Source organism: Anabrus simplex, chromosome 2, assembly GCF_040414725.1.
Source record: "Anabrus simplex isolate iqAnaSimp1 chromosome 2, ASM4041472v1, whole genome shotgun sequence".
Lineage (NCBI taxonomy): Eukaryota > Metazoa > Arthropoda > Insecta > Orthoptera > Tettigoniidae > Anabrus > Anabrus simplex.
Window position 1 is genome coordinate 1,183,722,606 of NC_090266.1, and position 9,781 is coordinate 1,183,732,386.

The following is a 9,781-nucleotide window of genomic DNA, read 5'->3' on the forward strand; positions in this document are numbered from 1 at the left end:
GGTACCATTTTGTATCCAAGCTATATTCAATCTGCAAATTTACCTGTTTCCCATGGCCTTGATACACCAGTACCACAGCGTCCAGAACATTTACAGGATTGTCCCTCTTCTGAATCTGACCCAGAAATGGCGGGCACTTACTCTGAATGTGATTTCTCCCCTGAATGAGACTGTTCGAGCAAAGTGCATTGAATGTCTTCGTTCGAGATCTTGGCCTTACAGAGGAATCAGCCGAGTTACACTGGTCTAGACTTCGTAAAAGGAACATGTTGGCACCAGGGACGACATATTATTGGTATATTCACCGCGAACAAGAATTCACACCCTTCTTGTTTTAAGAGGGACACTTGGTTTACTGCAACAACATTCCGGAGGTTATCTTAAAACTAGGAGCAGCACAGTATGGCACTATTGACTGGAGACTTTTCATCGACGCCACCAAGCGTATTTAGAAGTGCGTCCTTCTTCATAATGAAAACAAACTTGCATCAATTCCCATTTCTCATTCAGTTATTACGAGAAACATATGGCAATCTCGAACTGCTGTTGTGTAATCTGAAGTACCAGGAACACAAGTTACATAAAATGAACTTCATTGTAAAGCCCGTATTGTCGTAAGTATACTTTGAAGGTTGAGTCAAATGTTCCAACTTTACAATAACAAAATTCTTTATTATCTAATTATTTACAAATCATTTTTAAAAATATGACGGGACATGTTTCGTCTAACTTGTAGACATCCTCAGCCGCAAGAGTCTTTAAAAGATAGCAATAAGGACAAAGACAAAGCAACACATTAAAATAATTCGGGTAGCCGAATACGTCAATTAAAATGGTGAAGAGTGTTCAGGAATGTTCAGAGCACAACACTTAAAAATATATTGTTGGCATTAAAGATTAAAATTGTCCATATGGGATAATTCAGTATAACTTGGCGTTAAAATTATTCTTTTTGAAGGTGCTGTGTTGACATACAATATTCTGTTGTGTCGGCGAAAGTTTAATAATGTCGTGCACAATGTTAAATCCAGTAGCATAAAAACTATGTATAAGGAATCCAGTAACTGGAGGTTAAGGTCGTCTTATTGGCATGATGTTGACATTTCTTGCTGAGAAGTTAGGTGGAATATTTGAACATGATAACGTGTGTGGAATGAGCAGTAAAGGGCCATAGAACAAGACTTTTAGCTGTTTTTAGTATTGAAATAGGAAAGTTTTTGTATTTTGTGATATAAAGCAATAAATGAAAAAATATACAGAGTGCGGCACATCTGCTTACTTACGTTCTCGCCTGTTCGAGAGCGTCTAGTTCAGCGTGGATGATTGTGGCTGACTGGGGGCGAACTATGGTGGTCGTGTGTGATGGGGGCTGGTATGAGGGGAAAGTAGGGGAAGGTTGGAATTAATAGGCTGGGAGCTATCATGTGGAACCTTGCTTGTAAGTTTGTCAAAGTAGGAACTTTTAAGCAATGCCTCGAAAATTACGTTCGCAGTTTCTGAATTTTCATTCAAATTGTGAATGGGATTACGTTTTTTATTTATATTAATATCGATGTTTTCTAGAACGTTAAGTAAAGTGCCCTTATTATGAAAATAAAGAATTTTTATGTCTGTTCTATGGAAGTAAAGAAATGATTGGACTCTGTCATATGAGTGCTCATGGCGGAGTACCTTCTCTGTTTAGCGGCGTTGATATGTTCCTTATATCGAACTGAAAAGCCTCTTCCGGTTTGCCCAATAGAGCTCGCGGGACATTGGTTGCAATTGAACTTATACTCGCCTGATTTATAATATTTATTCATAGTGTTGTTAATTTTATGTTGGTTGTAAAAGAGATTAGTGTTATTGTTGACTCTTTTAAAAACAATATTGATCTTATGCTTCTTAAAGATGTTGGTGATGTGTTGTTGTTTGAGTCATCAGTCCATAGACTGGTTTGATGCAGCTCTCCATGCCACCCTAACCTGTGCTAACATTTTCATTTCTACGTAACTATTTCATCCTACATCTGATCTAATCTGTTTGTCATATTCATACCTTGGTCTACCCCTACCGTTCTTGCCACCTACACTTCCTTCAAAAACCAACTGAACAAGTCCTGGGTGTCTGAAGATGTGTCCTATCATTCTATCTCTTCTTCTCCTCAAATTTAGCCAAATCGATCTATCCATCTCACCTTCAGCATTCTTCTGTAACACCACATTTCAAAAGCTTCTATTCTCTTTCTTTCTTTCTAAGCTAGTTATCGTCCATGTTTCACTTCCATGCAATGCCACGCTCCACACAAAGTCTTCAAAAACATCTTTCTAATTCCGATATCAATGTTTGAAGTGAGCACATTTCTTTTCTTAAGAAAACTCTTCCTTGCTTGTGCTAGTCTGCATTTTATGTCCTCCTTACTTCTGCCATCGTTGGTTGTTTTACTACCCAAGTAACAATATTCATCTACTTTTTTTAAGACTTCGTTTCCTAATCTAATATTTCCTACAACACCTGCCTTCGTTCGACTGCACTCCATTACTTTTGTTTTGGACTTATTTATTTTCATCTTGTACTCCTTACCTAAGACTTCATCCATACCATTCAGCAACTTCTCGAGATCTTCTGCAGTCTCAGATAAAATAACAATATCATCGGCAAATCTCAAGGTTTTGATTTCCTCTCCTTGGACTGTGATTCCCTTTCCAAATTTCTCTTTGATTTCCTTTACTGCCTGTTCTATGTAAACATTGAAAAGGAGAGGGGACAAACCGCAGCCTTGCCTCACTCCTTTCTGGATTGCTGCTTCTTTTTCAAAGCCCTCGATTCTTATCACTGCAGACTGATTGTTATACAGGTTGTAGATAATTCTTCGTTCTCGGTATCTCATCCCTATCATCTTCAGAATCATAAATAGCCTGGTCCAATCAACATTATCGAATGCCTTTTCTAGATCTACGAATGCCATGTACGTGGGCTTGTCCTTCTTGATTCGATCCTCTAAGATCAGACGTAAAGTCAGGATTGCTTCACGTGTTCCTACATTTCTTCTGAAGCCAAATTGATCTTCCCCCAACTCAGCTTCAACTTGTTTTTCCATTCTTCTGTAAATAATACGTGTTAAAATTTTGCAGGCATGAGATACTAAACTAATAGTGCGGTAATTTTCACACCTGTCAGCACCGGCTTTCTTGGGAATAGGTATAACAACATTCTGCCGAAAATCGGATGGGACTTCTCCTGTCTCATACATCTTGTACACTAAATGAAATAACCTTACCATGCTGGTTTCTCCTAAGGCAGTCAGTAATTCAGAGGGAATATCATCAATTCCAGGTGCCTTGTTCCTATTTAGGTCACTCACAGCTCTGTCAAACTCGGACCTCAAAATTGGGTCTCCCATTTCATCAGCATCAACAGCCTCTTCATGTTCCAGAACGAAATTATCTACATCGTTACCTTGATACAACTGTTGGATATGCTCCTGCCATCTTTCTGCTTTGTCTTCTTTCCCTAGAAGTGGCTTTCCATCTGAGCTCATAATGTTCATGCACCTAGATTTCCTTTCTCCAAAAGTTTCCTTGATTTTCCTGTATGCAGCATCTACCTTTCCCAGGACCATACAGCCTTCGACATCCTTGCACTTCTCCTTCAGCCATTCTTCCTTAGCTACCTTGCACTTTCTATCCACTTCATTCTTTAATCGCCTGTATTCTTTTCTGCCCTCTTCATTTCTAGCATTCTTGTATTTTCGTCGTTCATCAATCAGGTCTAGTATCTCCTGAGTTATCCACTGATTCTTAGTTGATCTTTCCTTCCTTCCTAACATTTCTTCAGCAGCCCTACTGACTTCATTTTTCATGACTCTCCACCCTTCCTCTACTGTGTTTCCTTCGGCCTTTTCATTTAGTCCTTGTGCAACATGTTCCTTGAAACAATCCATCACACTCTTTTCTTTCAACTTGTCTAGATCCCATCTTTTTGCATTCTTTCCTTTCTTCAATTTCTTCAACTTCAGATGGCATTTCATGACCAACAAGTTGTGGTCAGAGTCCACGTCTGCTCCTGGGAAAGTTTTGCAATCCAACACCTGGTTTCTGAATCTCTGCCTAATCATAATGAAGTCTATTTGATACCTTCCAGTGTCTCCAGGTCTCGTCCACGTATACAGTCGTCGTTTTTGGTGTTTGAACCAAGTATTGGCGAGAACTAAATTATGGTCAGTGCAGAATTCAACCAGCCGACTTCCTCTTTCGTTCCTTTGTCCCAATCCAAATTCTCCTACTGTGCTACCTTCTCTTCCTTGGCCTACCACTGCGTTCCAGTCTCCCATCACAATTAGATTCTCGTCACCTTTGACATATTGTATTAAATCTTCTATCTCCTCATATATTCTTTCAATTTCTTCATCATCCGCTGAACTAGTAGGCATATAGACCTGCACTATTGTGGTGGGCATTGGTTTGGTGTCTATCTTGGCGACAATAATTCTTTCACTATGCTGGTCGTAGTAGCTTATCTGGTGCCCTATTTTCTTATTCATTATTAAACCAACTGTTTGATTTCGTGTTGATAATTCGGTAGTCGCCTGACCAAAAATCCTGTTCTTCCTGCCAACGTACTTCACTTATACCAACTACATCTAACTTTAGTCTACCCATCTCCCTTTTCACATTCTCTAACCTACCACAACGATTCAAACTTCTATGATATCGTAATCTTATTCTTGGTATAAGTGAAAGTGGCGTATTTACCTGTTTTTCTTTTTGTTTCTCTAGGCAGAGTTGAATTGGATTTGTTAGTAACTTTATTGACTATCCTGTCAAAGAAATGCCTGCTAAAACCGATTTTCTCACTATTAAGCGAGTTCTTTTTTACGATTTACATAAGATAAAGGGATATGAAAAGCTCTGTGGTTCAAACTATAAAATGTTGCTCTTTTTTGAGATTCCGGATGCATTGAATCTTGCCGGATGGTAATAATATTTTGGGTGGGCTTCCTAAATATGGTATAAGAGAATTTGTTGGAGCTGTTATTGATAGTAACATCTAAGAAATTTAAAGAATTATTGACTTCTGCTTCGGAAGTAAACTTGACCCATGAATCGACTGCATTAAATTGTTCAAGAACGATGTCGCCATTGGAGATGTTGTGGTCTTTTATGGCAAATGCATCATCAACAAAGCGCGTCCAGAATACAATACCGCTAATTTTATTAAGAAACACAATTGGCAAATGTGTGGTGATTTAAAAGTGATAGGTTTTCTGTTAGGTTTACAAGGAGGTTACACAAAGCAACCCTGCTTTCTGTGTGAATGTAACGGTTGAGCTAGGTTACATCACTGGACTCAAAAAGAATGGCCACATAGACAATGGATTGTAGGGTCGAAAAACATAAAACAAGAAGAGCAAAATAAAGTTACCTCGGCTTCATATCAAACTAGGACTTTTAAAGCAATTCGTTAAGGCCTAAAACAACGAAGGTGAATGCTTTTAGTACCTGTGTCATCGATTCCGAGGCATCAGTAATTCCAAAATCAAGGAGGGTATATTCACGGGTGCAGATATCAGAAAACTTCTTTGAAAACGTTACGTTCGCTGCATAGCGATCGGCATGGACAGGATTCGGAATGTGGTCAAAACTTCCTTAGAAACACGGATACAGACTACAAACAAATGGTGGATAGATTGCATGTTTCTTTCCAAGATTTCGGCTGTAAAATGAGCTTGAAAGTACACATGTTACAATCACATCTGGACTATTTCCCTGAGAACCTAGGAATTCTGAGCGAAGAGCAAGGAGGAAGATTCCCCCAGGATCTATAGGAAATGGAACGCAGACATCGAGGGAAATGGAACAAAAACATGCTGGTACATTACTGCTGGTTTTTAAAAGAGAAGGTCGAAATACTCCTCACACATGAAAAGCAATGCGATGACGTCTCCTATACTAAGGTAGGACATTATAAATTTGAAACCGTAGACTTACCATTGTCAGTACGTTATGAGGCTTAATGCGAGGAAATTTTGGTCCATTTGGCTGTGTTTTTCTACAAATCTGTTGACACAATACACTACATATCTTTATATTATGTTCATAAGTATACCAGTGTAAGATATTAGTGTGAAAATAATAAGCGTTCTTTACATGTGTATAGACCGTTGATTATGCCGAGTAGTGTTTTGCACCACGAATTTATCAGCTGATATTTTCACTTTCAGGTGTAAGACGTAAGTACTACTGGATATGACTCGATTGTGGACTTCATAGACATAAATATCATTATTTCCTAATTTGACTGGGACGTACAATAGAACCAATAAATTGATATTTCGTTATTTCCTGGAATGTGATAAATTCCACCCCACAATCACAAAACCTGACTTGGATAAGGACGTACAATGTAACTTCGCAGTGAAGGGCCATAATTAAGGTCATCGCAATGCTAAAACACCACTTGGCGCCATAGATGGTCTTTACTACAACCTTTTGAGCAATTTGACGAGCAGAGTGGCTTCGGATCTACAAATCTGCATTCGGGAGGCGAAACTACTCCCACTGTCATCTGTCATGAGAATGGTTTTATACGGTTCTCCATTCTCCTCAATAAGATGATTTCCGGGAGAGTTGCTTTCGTATATCACCGCAACACATCTCCTTACCCACGAGAGGGCGTCACCTTCTAGGAGAGTACACCTGATGTGTTACGGAAAGAAAACTTTAAGTAGGTAGGTATAGCAATTTTTCCAGTTAACTTAGCGGATTCGAAATACTTTCTGCAGGGGAATTTTTTTTAACATATAATTGTTTTGTAAACTATACAGGGATTCTTAATGACCATCCAATGTGTTACCTATTGCACCTTTGGGAATGTCGAATCAGCCATACTCCTTTTTACGGTGTTTCCGTGGTTCAGAGAGAGGTGAAAGAAGGTGCGGGCTTTGATGGGTCAATCTACGATATCAAAGATTCTTTTAAAACTTTGAAATAAAAGTTATATTCATTTTCAGAAAATCAAACTGAACAACAGTGTATCAAGTACAATGACAATTTTGGTACAAGAGGAGAAACCCCCAAAGTAGGGATTTTAACACTTTTGGGCTTCAAGCCCCGAATTTACATTTTTACAATGTCGCCCATCTAGCGTTTACTTCGAAACCAGATTCCAGAGCACTTTGGTCCAACCGTTACAATTTACAACCTTCCAGAGGCACTCCTCAATATTACATAAATACCAGAAAAGAGCTCTCCAAATTTAACCAAGGAGTCTGCACTCCCAATTTCGTACAGCCTACTCAAGGCAACATTACACAAAAATCTTGCAATTTCTGGCCTCTCTAGGCCTAACCTACAATTTACAACTTTTTGTACACAGGGGTATCTATTACCCAAATTACTGGGCCTTCGTGGGAAAAAAGAATAGGTTAAATTACTGACCCGAACACAAAATGTATGGAGGCGTTCACTTGCGCTCCTTGAAAACTCGATTTTAAAACCCTACTTGGGCTTTTGGCCCGATAATGCAGAGGCTAATGCCACAATACTGAGGTGACTAAAAGAACAAGTTACTTGGTAATCTACAGGAGAAAAACGGTTACAAAATCGTAGTCACCTCAAGTTAAATTGAAGGGAATTCGAGAGGGTAACACACTCTCTATAACCGATTTACAATTTTAAGTCTTAATGAAAGTTTACATTAGCAGAAAGAAAGTTTCCATTTTACATAGTTAGAAACTAGAAACTTCCCCTCGTGTAAGACTGCGGAGGTAGCTACAGAGATATAAAACTGCTGGCCATTACTTTGGCTGGTGTATTGCCTGCCGAAGAATGAGGCTCAGAGCCTCCTGACTTAACACACACACTCTCAGAAATTCGGCGATCAAAAGACAAGGTAGCTTGAAAAAGCCGCAGCTTATATACCCGAGGGGATGGTTCGAGAGGGTTCTGGACTAAATCTGGACACACCCTCTCATTTTATTGGATAATACAAAAGGTACAAGAAGCCTATTATTGACTGAAAAATAATTACAAAAAATTTCTGATTGGCCAGATTGAAAAGCTGGCGGAATGAGAAGGAAGTGTTGCAAACCTTGAAATATTGAAATAAATGAAAGTTAGGTGAGTTGTGAAAACCTATCAACACAAAACTTCTTTAAATCACAAATTCTTCTACCTTGCACCAGAGTGCATTACCTCGGTGTTTTTCTAATGACATCTATGGAGAAAAGTTCAAACTTCTTGCGTAAACCAAAACAAAACAAATAAATCTAGTCAGTTTAGGCATCTTCAAAACAACACATTACTGATTTATTCAGTGGTGACATGTTCTGGTCCATATCCCAACGTCATGCATTAGTGGTTTCAAACCTTGTATGAGAGATAGCGTTTCTTAACGCGCTTCTTTTAAATGTGCGTGTTTGAAGTGTACCTCCCGGTACACTTCTCTCTATCATTCTTCTGCTACGGTGCTCTGCAAATAAAATATACCGCTTTGAGACCCTCATATGCTTGGGACGCGATCAGTTCGGTATTCTTCTTCTTCTTCTTCTTCTTCTTCTTATTCAGGAACATAAGGATGTCATGTACTACGGGCACTATATTTACTACTAAATGATAATGGACCAGGTTAAAATTTACTGATTAATTCATTCAAATCGAATAAAAATCAAAAATATTAAGTAAGAAAATAAAATAATAAAACGGACTCTGACAGTAATGCAGCCATCTATAGCTCGGTTACACCATAAACAAGAATTCTCATAACCGATTAATTCAAACTGAAATTAATTATTGACACCACAGGTGTACATCGTTGACCAATGACTGACGTAATCTAATTACATTTATCTACAATGCCAAATACATTAATTCTTATTAAAAGGACTTCGAGCAGTCTCAAAAATTATATTCTTATTAATTTAATTTGCAGATATTAAAAATAAAATCATCAAACGGATTACACTGACATTTGTGAATTTGCACTGCTCCGAAAAATTAATTAGGGGTTTCCTGAGAACACACCTGAGTTTGGGAGTTTACTGTTCCGTGTTACCTTAGTGTGATTTAAATTAGCGTCACATTAAATATTGGCTCAACTGACGTTCATGATCTGGTATCGGAAGGATACTAAACAAATTTTATCCACGAGCATTTCTTGAAACACTGTGTAGTCACCACGGATTACCTAAATTAAAATTCATATAACGAAATCAACTGAACAGACCTGCCAAACAATTATACAATAATTAAATATTCAAATATTTTACCTTACCGTGTTTGCCTGACTCGCCTGCCTTTTACCTCGATTATAAACGCATGTCCAATTCTGTTGTTTTACACGTACAGTCCTACGCATTTACAATTCTACACAGGCCTGTTCAGCGACTTAATTATTGATTTTTCTGGTGTAAATAAGTAACAGGTTATAGAGTGTTCAAATATTTGAGTGATTATTACTACATAAACTTTTAAACCTTTGAACATTAATGGTGAAATTAATATATTTTACACGTGAAAGAAAATAGTTTTTGCTGTTTTCTGTCATTCAAATATTAAACTAGAATGGAAAATATAATAGGCGCTATAGAAGCCTTAAAGGTTATTTTAAATGAAAGGATCACTGAATCCAACTCTAATTTAGGACGGCGAATAAGTGAATCAAGTGCTAGCATGAATCAGCTCAGTGCTCAACTTAAAGAAACTAATTAATCTATGAAATGGAATCGCTCAGCTCTGGGAATCTAATGCTAATTTAGAGGGTCGCGTTAATGAATCTAATAATGGGATAGTTCAGCTCAGGG